The 14,436-nt window shown below is 44.2% G+C and overlaps 2 protein-coding genes across 18 annotated transcripts in view; one reads left to right on the top strand and one right to left on the bottom strand.

Annotated features, from left to right (window-relative positions):
- The window catches only part of HMG20A (high mobility group 20A), a 49,188-nt gene extending 47,051 nt beyond the window's left edge, over positions 1–2,137 (bottom strand). For 4 of the 16 annotated variants that reach the window (XM_083183605.1, XM_083183603.1, XM_083183606.1 and 1 more), the window contains exon 1: positions 1,921–2,133. The gene's annotated coding sequence lies outside the window, so the exon portion shown is untranslated. Of the gene's footprint in view, positions 1–1,686; positions 1,823–1,868 lie in introns of all 16 variants that reach the window. The other 12 variants (XM_083183609.1, XM_083183601.1, XM_083183611.1 and 9 more) reach the window with 7 other exon arrangements.
- Positions 2,138–2,261: 124 nt separating this feature from the next.
- Positions 2,262–14,436, top strand: part of PEAK1 (pseudopodium enriched atypical kinase 1) — a 60,516-nt gene continuing 48,341 nt past the window's right edge. The window contains exon 1 of one of the 2 annotated variants that reach the window (XM_083183598.1): positions 2,262–2,396. The gene's annotated coding sequence lies outside the window, so the exon portion shown is untranslated. Of the gene's footprint in view, positions 2,397–2,419; positions 2,502–14,436 lie in introns of those variants that run through there. The other variant, XM_083183599.1, reaches the window with a different exon arrangement.

Here is a 14,436-nt window from a genome sequence, read left to right as displayed (position 1 = left end):
GATGCGATGACCCGATTTTTCCATAGGAATCAATGTTAAAATGATTCCTATGGAAAAATTGGTCCTTTTCATACCCCTACTATCCAAGTGGGCATGGAGTTGGATATAAACCTGTGGCGAGCGTAGCGAGCCACCGAGCCCGAAGCGTGGCGAGCGAAGCGAGCCCCGCGAGGGGACGGTATTCGTCCCCTCGCGGGGCTCGCTTCGCTCGCCACGCTTCGCTCGCCACGCTTCGGGCTCGGTGGCTCGCTACGCTCGCCACAGGTTTATATCCAACTCCATGCCCACTTGGATAGTAGGGGTATGAAAAGGACCCATTTTTCCCATTGAATTCCATGTTAAAATGGACTCAGTCCATTTTAACATTGATTCCTATGGAAAAATCGGGTCATCGCATCGCATCGCATCGAATCGCATGGTCGCATGCGATGCGATGCGATCTCCCGATCCGACCCGATTTAGAAATCGGCAGCCCAGATACTACATAAGTACCAAAGTTTAATCTGTGAAAGCAGGTATTGGACACATTCATGGGCAAAGCGTATAGGAGCCAAGCATCATAGGAAAACTCTAAAATTTCAATAGCATCATAAACTATTGAGGAAAGCTACTATATGGAGATAAATTCAGCCAGGTCCTACAGTATGTATAAACATATACTACCCTAATTACTTTATTTATCAAACAATTCAAAAGAGACATTGTAAAATACATTATATATATATATATATATATATATATATATATATATATATATATATATATATATATATATATATATATATATATATATATATATATATATATATATATATAGAGTACTTCCTCATCTTTGCAGCCACCGCTTACACTACGGAACTTACGTAGGAATCTTTGCGTACCAGGCCACCTCCCTGGGTCCACGCCACCATCTATTACCTTTAGTAAAGTTGTGGGCAGCGAAGCGAGCCTGTGTGGATGATGCAATTCTGAAAGCGGCTAACATAACTGGAGTAAGCAGTGACCGCAAAGATGAGGAAGGACAACATTGAAAATGGCTTCGAAACGTCGGTCTTTGCTGATGTGATGCTTTAAATACAGCACCTTATTCTATTTCAAAAGTCTCTGAGTGCCACTCATTCACTATATTATATACATACATACACATATATGGACGGGTTGCCGGCACTCTGTAAACAATGTATGGGCCCCGTGCACTCGGTAATGACCCGCTGCGCTGGGTCCAATAGTATAAAGGTGCCCATACACTAGTAAGATTTATCTTCAGATCTGGCTGGTTGGAACAAAAACCTGGTTATGGATGAGTGACAGTTTGAGTTTTCCAGCATTTCCAAGCAAATGGTCAACTGTCATTTGCTCTCATCCATAACCATGCTTTTGTTCCAACCAGCCAGATCTGAAGATAAATCTGAATGTGTATGGCCACCTTAAGATAGATGGCCGCTTCACTGGGGACTTGAATAAATAATGCAACAAACAGCCAGTGTTTTTGTTGATGTTTGGGGCTGAAACGTCAACAAAAACAATGGCTGTTTGTTGCATTATTTATCCAAGTCCCCAGTGACGCGGATAATATATATAAAAAATAAAAAAGCCTTTATTGTATATATAGTTATTAGGTAACAATGCTAAGGAACACATAAAACGGTCACATGTATATACACATTATATACATACACATCTTACACGCTGTAGTGTAGATGTGCTGCAGTACAGATTTGTGTGTATGTTTGCCGCCCCTCTACGGCTCTGGGTAAGCTATGATAACTATCCGCCTGTACCACCGAATCCCCTCATGTACAGGGTGACACGGTCTGGCAGGCTGGGTAGACAAAGGTAATGAGTGACATTAGAATATACGGTATTACCAGCTCGCCTCCGTACTGGCTACTTAGCAACCGGAGGGCACGTAAAACTCACGTCTCTGTACGCGACAAAGGTCTGGTCACTCACTGTACAATGTTCCTACGCCGCATCTTCCTCTCGCATTGGAACGGACGGTGGCCTATATTATAGAAATGAGCCGCTACATACATGGAGTAGGTGAGCTTTCGTTTGGCGCACCGTATCCCTGCCTAAAAGCTGCGGGGAACTATTTTGCGTTGTCTGTGTGCATGTAACCATCCCCGTCATGGGGCATGCTGGGAGATGTAGTTTGAGAGCGACGTGATTGTAATGGTATTCATAAGAGAAGTCTGTTATTGGGTACAATTGGTGAGTACTAATTGAATGGTCAGAGTTCCAAGCCTCGCTTTGGCTTTTGCAGATCAGGGCAGTGATTGGCTAGCCGGGCGGTTACCGATTTTTCTACAGAGAAGGGAGGATGGCGACGTATTACCGTCTGAGTGGGTGTGGCTGGACCAGAGAGCTAGTGTGACATGCAAGCGTGACGTCAGGTATGTGCTTCGTCATCTCGCACCATGTAGGGGCATTTACATAGATGATCGGCCCATAATAATGTACTAGTGAGAGAAGCGTTCCTGTGGGTGACTCCATGGCAGGTAGTTGTACACATAAGGGGTGAGGGTGAATGTGTGTAACATGCTGTTGGGCGAGTGAGGCGCGGTGATGGGCTAAGGAGGGGATGGCAGGGGAGAACTGACAGCAGGTATATACAGAGCGCATTCCATCAGCTATCCATAGCCTGCAATTGCAGGGCTGTGTGTATGTTAATTTATATCTGCATAATATGATATATACTGTATGTAATATATAAACATCCATGGCATGTTTTGATTCTCATCCAAAGCTACTTTACTATCTTTGACATTCCACCAGACCTACGAAACAGTTGTTGAGAGCATTTACCAACCTCTTCCCTTAATGTGCATTTAACTGTGTACTGTCAGTGTGCGGGATAGCTTTACTTAATCTCAGGTGACAATTGGTACCTCCGTTTTTTTATTTAACAATCTGTGCTCAAGCATGGATATTCTTAAAACCTGGACTGTTAAGGTGGGTACACATCTGTACAATCTTCGGTTGATTGGTTTAACACCCCGGATTCAGCCTCGCAGTGTGTGAAATGAGCCAATGTCCCCAAGCAGCTCCTCTATGGGAATTATGAGGCTGCAGCACAGGTGCTGCAACCTAAAAGTTCTGACCTTTCCAGAAGAGTTACAAGCTGTTTATTGGTTCACGCCCTTGCAGCGGCACAGTATACACATATATCCAATGGACAGCCAAGGATTGTATATGTGTGTACCCACCTTTAGGCCAGGGTTGCATATCCTCCCTGCCCAAAGCTCAGTTCTGCTTCCCAGCCCACAGGAAAAGTGGGCAAATTCCCTGCGATGCTCCCAGTCTCCCATGACCCCCCCAACCCTCGGCGAGGGGTTCCATGAGACTAAATGATGCAAATCGCATCATTGGATCCCTGCCCACCACTGTGCAATACCTAATCTACTGGCATTGCACTGCGGGGTGCACTGGCATAAGTTCGTCCCAGTTGCCCAGAGGCAAGATAAATATGGGTGCTCCCCAAATAGCTTAATCAGTAAGGTGTCTGTTTCCTGTAAGACAGGTCATAGTTTCGATTACAAGGTGTGACAATTGCAAAAATGATGTTAGAAGGGGAGACAGCCACAGAAATTATATTAACAGCTTTCAATTAACTGATTCAAACTCACAGGGGAGGAGAGTTGCCCCCGTGGAAGCAGGAGCCCGGCGGCAGATGACTCCATTGCCTCCCAGAGTTACGCCTCAGGCGGGGTGTGTTGCTATGATGATGCAATCACATTGGCCACACCCCCAAATGCATTTCACTCATAGCTGCCCGAATCCCAACCCCCTGCCTCATAAAGCTGACTACCCTCTCCTGGAAAGTTCAGCCAGAAAGTAGGCAACACTGCTTTAAGGTCCATACACACTGGGCGATTATGCTCAGCTTGTATGGACAGCGATGATCGCTATCATTGCTAGGGGGAATGCCATTCAGTGGATACACACTGAGCAGCCTTTTCCCTGCCAGGTGCCGTTGGGGGGTGGACGGCTTTGCATAGCGCAGTGCTATGCAAAGCTGTCCTCGAAGCCGCTCATCTGCTGGTAATACCAGCAGATGAGCGGCTTTCCCGGCGATGATGCGGGAGCGCGCATCACCGCTCGGCGCTCATCGCCGGGCCATACACAATAGCCGGCTTTGAGCTGAAAGCCGCTCAAAGTTTGTGTTTTCAGCAGCTTTCAGCTCAAAGTCGCCCAGTGTGTATGGGCCTTTAGGCTGGGTACAGACTACACCGTTATCTGTCAGATGATCTGTCCAATCTGGTTGTCCAAATTCCTGTGCTCACCACTTTTAAATGGCTGCAGAGCGGTGCAATCAGGAAGACCAATTAGAAGTTTCAATCTCTGTGAAACACGTTAGAGGGCCTAGAGAAATAGAGCTGCATGAAGTTGCCCTTGGGGGTCTGCTAAAAGCTGCCATTGGTGTGGTGAACGTTTCACCCAACTTGCCAGTGCTGCCTTATAGAGGGTTTCCTTTATACATGTGGAGAAGTCTTGTGAATGAAATGCTGTACTGTTGTTCATTATAGTGTCAGTTTATTTTATTTTTATTTTTTTAGGCCATTTGCATTGATATTGTATGTGGAGTCTGTTTTGTATACATGACCAATTTACAGTCAGGTCTTACGGAAATGATTCTGGGTGTCCAGATCTTGCCTTTACGTTTGTTTCTGACCGTGTAAATCTCAACTTGAAATCATTTAGATATCTTTTTATAGCCTTCCGCTGCTTTATAACAGTCAACTATTTTTATCTTTAAAGTATTCCGTCAGCTGCTAAGAGGAGTCCAGTGTGGTTGAGTGTATACTTTGTAAAGTCACAGTATTTATTCAACTTGGAATATGTCTCCACCTGGCTTTATTTGACTATTACATTTATGTGATCCCAAAAAAAACAAAGTATAATTAAATTATCTGAAAGTACTGTTTGGATACCAAAATGGGTCACTTTGCACATTTCTTTACCAATGTGGGGAGCTGCAGATGTCTCTCCCCGTGGCTAATCAGTAACAGAGCAACAACCGAATTGCTTTGTCAGGGGTCACCTAGTGACGGCTATATAGAAAACTAATTCCCCCGTAAAAGACACATTTTTAATTTTTATATTATTCTAGCACCAATAGTACCCTAATCCTACCACATTCCCATTCTCTATACCAAATTATAATGCTTCAGCTACACCCCAAACCTATTTGATCCTTTTGTTTCTCATAAAAACAGCAAATATGTAAAAAGAAGCAAGGCGCTGGAAGCCTGCACCAGCGCCCATTGCTTCACCAATGACAAGGAATGTAGTACTGGTGGGCAAAGTGGAAACGTGATTAAATTTTATTCCAAATCTTGTACACCTGCACCTAAAGGGAGGTGTGATATTGATAGAGAACAATATTACCACCGTTTAAGGTTTGACTTTCAAGGCGTCAATTCACAGTGAAGTGATTACTGGAGAGTTGTGCTGTCAGTGTACAGAAATATGTTTATTCAGCAGGCTTACATGGTGGTGCATTTTTATGGGGCTGTTTTGTTTTAATTAAATGCATGATGAAGGGCACCGGTGCTGGAATTTAAACGTGGTCAGAAAAGTGACTGAATAAACCCCATAGGAACAGTGGGGCAGATGTATCAAGCTTCAAAAAGTGATAAAATGGAGAGTGATAAGCAACCAGCCAATCAGCTCCTACCTGTCATTTTTCAAACCCATCCTGTAACATGACAGGTAGGAGCTGATTGGCTGGCTATTACTGCCTATTTTATCACTTTTGAACTTGATACATCTGGCCCAGTGTGTGGATTTGTACTGTTCATGTCGCATTCATGAAGTCGACACCACTATGTCGAAGTGATAAGGTTGACATAGTACAAACTATCATCAAACACCATGTCAACATCCCCAGTACGTAGCAACAAATTGGGAATTCACAGGAAAAAAAGACTTATAAAGAAGAATGCGCTAGCACCATGAATGTTTACTGACTCCTCTCAGGCCACTCTGATTATGTTGTTTTGGTCCCTTTCCTCATGATTTTGATGTTGCATAAGCACACTGCTTTTATGCATATATATATTGAATATTAGATTATGCTGGATGGTGATATCACCAGCTTATGCTTAGCAAGCTTAAACACTTCATGACATTACTCAAAGGTTCTGTGAGGACCCTGAAATAGATCATGTTGACCATCACTAATATAAACTGACTAGTGAGGTAATGGCATTGTTGAATAGGCAGTGGACAAGTAGGGAAGGAGCCGACAGCAATAGAAGTTAAATACATAATGCTAAAGTGTTATATTAGGGCAGGCTAAGGGGGATATCTGATAATTGGCATCTGGAAAAGTTGGAGGTGATAATGTGGTGGCATTGGGGGTACAGTGAGAAACAGGAATGTTAGTGAGTGTGACAGTGAATCATAGACGCGCAGGATTGTGGGAATGACCGTACCGAAAGATGATGGTTGACAATGCTGATTCTCTTGGGTGACAGCCCAGGATTTTTACATTTTATAATGGATTAAAATGAGGGAGTGACCTTGATTTACAGATTTAGGGTGTGCCTGTCAGAGGGACTCGAGCATTTTTTGAGGAATCCAAATCTTGTGAAGAGAAATAATTGAGTTTTTGCACATTGTATAGAGAAAATTCCTTTTTGTTTTTTTTTGGCCTTGTAGTGTCATTCATTACGTTCTGTACAGCATGGCCAGGATGTCAGCTACTTATATTGTTTATGGCAGGGTGCACATCATATTTGCAATGTATCACTTTATCTGGTTTAAATGTTAATTTCCTTCATTATCCCTTTAACCCTTTGTATCCTTGTCCCATGTGGCTAAACTGGATTTTTCCTTTTTAGTTTCTTACCCTGCATTCCCATTCTTTCCCCTTCCCTGCCTCCCTCCCAGTTCCTCCCTCAATAAGTTTCCATTCCCATATCTAGCATTCTGGCCTTGCTTTTTGCAGACTAAGCCTGGTCTTCCGTTAACCAATTCACACCCATCCATCAAACAAATGGCTCATGATCTAATGCTTTTTACTAATTCCCTATAATTTATTTGGTCAATATAAATTCTTTCATTGTAACACCAAAGTATTTCACAATTCTTACAAATCCTTATGACAGTGACTGGGTTTGGTGTATATTCTTGATGCATTGACTAAAAAAGAATTTTGCAGAGACAACTGACACACACACACTCGTAATATTGGGAAACAGGTACTTGTGAGTTATCTGGGCTGCCGATTTTTTGATTGTATGCCTTAAGTTAAGGCATACAATCAGATGCGATGCGATGCGATATCGCATCGCATCGCATGCGATCATCGGATGCGATGACCCGATTTTTCCATAGGAATCAATGTTAAAATGGACTGAGTCCATTTTAACATGGAATTCAATGGGAAAAAGGGGTCCTTTTCATACCCCTACTATCCAAGTGGGCATGGAGTTGGATATAAACCTGTGGCGAGCGTAGCGAGCCACCGAGCCCGAAGCGTGGCGAGCGAAGCGAGCCCCGCGAGGGGACGGTATTCTGTGTACCCTCGCGGGGCTCGCTACGCTCGCCACGCTTCGGGCTCGGTGGCTCGCTACGCTCGCCACAGGTTTATATCCAACTCCATGCCCACTTGGATAGTAGGGGTATGAAAAGGACCCCTTTTTCCCATTGAATTCCATGTTAAAATGGACTCAGTCCATTTTAACATTGATTCCTATGGAAAAATCGGGTCATCGCATCGCATCGCATCGCATCCGATGGTCGCATGCGATGCGATGCGATGTGCCCGATCCGACCCGATTTAGAAATCGGCAGCCCGGATAACTCACAAGTACCGGGAAACAATTTGCTTTCAATGAAAATGAAATGTGTGTGTGTGTATATATATATATATATATATATATATATATATATATATATATATATATATATATATATATATATATATATATATATATATATATATATATATATATATATATATATATATATATATATATATATACCTCTCTCTGAGGACGGTATTAAACCGAAACATGTCATACAATTGATTCCTTGGAGTCAGTTTTCTGTTGGAGCGAGTGTCGCCGAATCTCCCCTGTGTATATATGTGTGTGTGTGTTTCACAACTTCAGTTTTTCAATTCTCATTATTTGTTCTGCTTCTGATAATCCCATTCTGCCAAGGCCTACAAATGCATTATGATATTAAGGTGAATTTGTACAGTGCTATTAGGACTAATTCTTGTCATGCTGTGCTGGGCAGTGAAAGCATTGAGCATCCTGTCATGTGAATGCATTTCAGTGTATTTAGGCCCTTATTCTGGTTGACTCGCAAGGCTGCAAATTTCGCAGCCTTGCGTCGCAGCCTTGGTCGGCAACCATCAAATGATTCCTTCAACGCTTGCGGATCTGAGATACCTCGATGGTGTCTCTGATCTGCAGGCGCCCTGTGCAAGGGCAGGGAGCTGACGCGCCCCTGCACTCGCGTCATTGAAGAATTACCATGAAACGCTGGGCGTTCCCATAGACAAACTCCCTGTCCCGCCCCTCCATGCCCCCCACCCGGACTTGTGTGTGCGAGCGCTGTGGGCCGTCGCACACAGCGGCTGCAGATGCACAAACTATGCGTATGCGCGAACAATTGGTCCCCCGTGCAACCACGAGTGGGGGGAGGGGGGAACCGATTGAATTAGAATAACCCCCTTAGTGTGGCAGAGCATCACAGTATATTCAGAACCCTTCTGTGGAAGGTAATCTAATTGTGCCATAAAGAACTGAATTTGAAGGGGTTAATGTTCTTTGGCATTTTTGCTTTTAATGTTTAACAGTGTGTGGTTCTAGCCATAGCTTGTCTGGCAGGCTATATTGTCACTGAGGAACAGGGGTCGTCAGATATTGGACAGGGGCCCAGCTATGATCCCACACAGGGACTGAGTCAGGATGCGTGAGAGCAGACAGCTGTTATGATACGTTCCCTTGTTTTTTCTCTTTGCAGGGCACAGTGGAGCATATTCATCATCAGTGTATATATATAGTCTGCACATAGATTGGAACATTTTTTGAAAGATACTTCTTAAATTTGCGGAATGTTCTTTATTGATATGTGTGCAAGGCTTATGTCCTCTGCATGTGGGATCTGATCAAATTGAGTGCTACTTAAACAGTTACTAATACTGAGTTTCTGTAATAAATGTAACTGTATACAGCACAGTAAGTCACAGGGCTAAGTGAGAGGCATTTACTAAGGCATGGGATCAGTATGTATGTAATAGTCAGGCATGTAATAGTTATCTCAGGAACAATGTAACGGTAATGGAACATAGTAGTTGTATGTCATTTCTTAAAAGCCCATGAATAGTTAATGAGTATTGGTCTATAAAAAAAAAGTTCAGGAAGGTCTGAGTCAATAGAAATTCATTGACTCAGCATTAGATAATCATGGAACATAGTTATGCAGTTATTCACTATCAATGTGTACTACTCCACATTGACTTGAGCCACATGATGTTGATTATCAGTATATAGATAAGTGATATTGTTGTATTACTTACACAGGATGTATCTTATCAGTACACAAATATTTCATGTCATCAGTCATTGCCCTTTTATATACATTTCAGCCTCCCAAGAACTGTATGGAAGTGTGTATCTAGTACATATTAGGGTACATCTATGAAGGCTGCTACACAAAAAAAGTTGTAAATGAACAAAGTTATCCTAGTGTTCATTCTAGCACCCCGCACATTTTTAAACTTCTGCAGTTCCTCTCTACTGCCAGGGATGTCACTCTCTGTTTTGGTGCTTCTAGTAAAATCTGGTCTGTATTTACGACAGATGCCATAATATGATAGACACCACAGCAAACAGTGACACCCCAGGCAGGAAGGAGGAACTGCATGGGATTTGAAAGGTGCAGGGTGCTAGAATGAACACAGTATCCTACACAGATTGCATTACCAATTATGTAAATCCAAATAGCATCTTCCTTTTGTCAAGTCGGTTAATGTTGTACTCTATAGGCTGGTCACCCATATTTGTCAATACCCTAAAATTGGAATACATTACGATAAATCTTATGATCATTGTTTTCCACTATCTCCTTTACCTGTCTACAGCATGTGACACTGTTGACCACCATTGTAAACAATACATCGTTCCATCCTAGAAGTGTTTGCTTCTTTGGATCCAGATCCTCTCTGCTTTCTCTTGTCAGTTGGATTAAGACTCTTTTCTTTTTCTCTCTATTTATACCACTCTTGGGTAACTAATAAACTCCTTCTAAATTTCAGTAGCCTCTTAATGTGGGTTCATCTATCCTCTCCGGATTTTTTGCCACCGGTGTCTGTCAGCTTTATAGAATATCATTCTGCCAATTTATCTTGGTTGTCAACTTACCAATAAAGAATCAATCTTTAAAAAAAAAAATGACAAAATAAGTTACTGGACATGGTTACTTCTGATGTCAACACCTCACACTCGCTGCCTAGGCGTCATAATATATATATGGGTGACAGAGGTAAAAGCACATAAGGAGAGAGGACACTACTTGTGAGAGCTAGTATTACCCTGTATTTGTTCTCCATTGTAAATTACAGAAGAATGTGTTGTTAGCAAATAATTAACTGATATTGCAATAATCATAATGTTCAAAATATTCTCAAAAAATTTGGATGGGAAAATGTCATGTTTTTTTGCAATTTGCCAATAAGAAGTAAAACAAAAAAACACAATGTTTGATATTTTATTGTTCTTGCCATAATGTTACACATTTCCAGTCCAAATGTAGAGAAAACATTGCTGGCGGCTCAGAATCACACACACAGCCTACGTAGCAGACAACTAAGCTTCATACAGACTAGACGAGAAATTAAAATCTATCGCTCTAGGGTGCCACAAAACCCAGCTTGAGAACCACTGAGCTAGATACAACTGGGATCGTTCTGAGCCCCACACAATGGGCAGTATTCAATGACCCAAATCGCGCTGTGCAGCGAATCCTGTTTAGGATTCGCTGCACAGTCGCCGTGTTCCAGAGGGCTGGAGCCCTCGCTGCCAGCCCTCCCTTACACACTATTCAATGAGGCAGGGGCTCGCTGCCCCTGGGCAGCACAGGCTGCCCCCCGGGAGAGCCAGCAGGGGACCGGCTATTCACTGCACCCGATCGTGCATATGTAATGATCGGGAGCAGTGAATAAATGAATATGTAATGTGCGGCTCCCGGCCCCCTGCTGGCTGCTATGTGTAAAAAATATATATATTTTTTTAAATTAAATATATATTCATGTGCTGTAAGCACATGAATAAAAATAGCATGCCCCTTCACAGAATAAAATTCCTACTTTTTTTTTTTTAAACCAAATTAAAAAAACATTATTTTAAAAGTTCACATTCCAGTTCACCATGAAAAGATGGCGATTGCTACACGGTGACACACGGCGAAAACCACTTAGAAAGCAATTCGCCATCTTCTCATTGAATACACTCATGGCGAATCACATTGAAAAACCACAGCGAGTTGGGGAGAGTATCAGATGGTGAATTGTCCCTCATTCACTGTTCACCGTCGGCGAAAAGTGTACGTTGAATAGGGTGATTCACTTTCTGACACAAAAAAATCACCTTCCAAAGTGAAAAAAGCACAAATTCGCCATGAAACATGGCGAATTGGCCTCATTGAATACTGCCCAATGTCTATGTCAAATGTAGTTGTGTGATTACAGTGCATGCAACTTGTACTGCACATGCATCCAGAGTCCATGTGGACAGTTTCACAATTGAGACGTATACACATGGTCCTAGAAATGTCTTCACAATGTATCGGGAATTTCTATTTGGTGGCTATGCGGATGTTCAGTAATGGCCTTTCTTATGAGCATTATCAGCATTGCTGAGGCATTAATGCTCATATTTGATGCCATAATCTGGGTCTGTTAGAAGATGGTCGCAGAACACTTTGCTGCAGAACTACCTTTGGAATTGTTCAGACGCAGCCAGGAAATCTGCATTGCAAGATTAGATCCTGACCTCAGCACTCCCAGAAAACAGGGGCTACACACTCTAGTTTTCAGGAACGCTCAACATGCCTGCCTCCAAACATCGATAGCCTGTTAATCAGCCTGCGGCTTAGGAGGTACTGCGTGTAAGGCGGTACTGCACATGCGCAGAATGCATATCTGTCCACCCACCATTGGAGATGTAAGCAAAATATAGGTTTGGCATATATTTGTTTGAGGCCCTCTGAGGGATAATCAGCACCTAGCATGAGGCTGGTGCAAGGTTTGATAGAGTGACAGTTTATTGTATCCACAGATGAAGACCCACCACTTGGTATTTTAGAAAGATGCTTAAAGTGGGCATCGCAGTCCTTACACATTCTGATGCACAGATGTACACCGGGGAAGGGCTTGTAGAGGTAACGGCATATAGTTGCAGAATCAGTACAGGTAAAAGACGCACACATGGACAAGTGATAAAGTGGAGAGTGAATAAGAGAGATAAAGTATCAACCAGTCAGCGCCTAACTGCCATGCAACAGGATTTGTTTGAGATGCTAGTTAGGAGCTGATTTGCTGCTCCTTTATCACTCTCCACTTTATCACTTGTTAAGACATCAGGCCCAATAGTTTGCAATCCCAGTCCTCACTCCAGCCTCCACTTAGCATCCAGTGTTGAACTGGGACATGAAGGCCCCCCAAGAGAATGCAGTGTTAGGGGCCAGCTGCATGATTCTGAGAATGTAGTTAGTACAGACTTGGTATGGAACACAGACATGACAGACAGGAACCTATGATATGGCCCACAGGCAGATACAGGGTATGGCCCACAGACAGTACAGGCAGATACAGGGTATGGCCCACAGACAGTACAGGCAGATACAGGGTATGGCCCACAGACAGTACAGGCAGATACAGCGTATGGCCCACAGACAGTACAGGCAGATACAGCGTATGGCCCACAGACAGTACAGGCAGATACAGGGTATGGCCCACAGACAGTACAGGCAGATACAGGGTATGGCCCACAGACAGTACAGGCAGATACAGGGTATGGCCCACAGACAGTACAGGCAGATACAGCGTATGGCCCACAGACAGTACAGGCAGATACAGCGTATGGCCCACAGACAGTACAGGCAGATACAGCGTATGGCCCACAGACAGTACAGGCAGATACAGCGTATGGCCCACAGACAGTACAGGCAGATACAGCGTATGGCCCACAGACAGTACAGGCAGATACAGCGTATGGCCCACAGACAGTACAGGCAGATACAGCGTATGGCCCACAGACAGTACAGGCAGATACAGCGTATGGCCCACAGACAGTACAGGCAGATACAGCGTATGGCCCACAGACAGTACAGGCAGATACAGCGTATGGCCCACAGACCGTACAGGCAGATACAGCTTATGGCCCACAGACAGTACAGGCAGATACAGCGTATGGCCCACAGACAGTACAGGCAGATACAGCGTATGGCCCACAGACAGTACAGGCAGATACAGGGTATGGCCCACAGACAGTACAGGCAGATACAGCGTATGGCCCACAGACAGTACAGGCAGATACAGGGTATGGCCCACAGACAGTACAGGCAGATACAGGGTATGGCCCACAGACAGTACAGGCAGATACAGGGTATGGCCCACAGACAGTACAGGCAGATACAGGGTATGGCCCACAGACAGTACAGGCAGATACAGGGTATGGCCCACAGACAGTACAGGCAGATACAGGGTATGGCCCACAGACAGTACAGGCAGATACAGGGTATGGCCCACAGACAGTACAGGCAGATACAGGGTATGGCCCACAGACAGTACAGGCAGATACAGCGTATGGCCCACAGGCAGATACAGGGTATGGCCCACAGACAGTACAGGCAGATACAGGGTATGGCCCACAGACAGTACAGGCAGATACAGCGTATGGCCCACAGACAGTACAGGCAGATACAGCGTATGGCCCACAGGCAGATTCAGGGCATGGCCCACAGACAGTACAGGCAGATACAGGGCATGGCCCACAGACAGTACAGGCAGATACAGGGTATGGCCCACAGACAGTACAGGCAGATACAGGGTATGGCCCACAGACAGTACAGGCAGATACAGGGTATGGCCCACAGACAGTACAGGCAGATACAGGGTATGGCCCACAGACAGTACAGGCAGATACAGGGTATGGCCCACAGACAGTACAGGCAGATACAGGGTATGGCCCACAGACAGTACAGGCAGATACAGGGTATGGCCCACAGACAGTACAGGCAGATACAGCGTATGGCCCACAGACAGTACAGGCAGATACAGCGTATGGCCCACAGACAGTACAGGCAGATACAGCGTATGGCCCACAGGCAGTACAGGCAGATACAGCGTATGGCCCACAGGCAGTACAGGCAGATACAGGGTATGGCCCACAGACAGTACAGGCAGATACAGGG

This window comes from Crinia signifera, chromosome 4 (genome assembly GCF_055691185.1).
Source record: "Crinia signifera chromosome 4, ASM5569118v1, whole genome shotgun sequence".
NCBI lineage: Eukaryota > Metazoa > Chordata > Amphibia > Anura > Myobatrachidae > Crinia > Crinia signifera.
The sequence above is the reverse complement of the archived record's forward strand: the minus strand, read 5'-3'. Positions and strand labels throughout refer to the sequence as shown.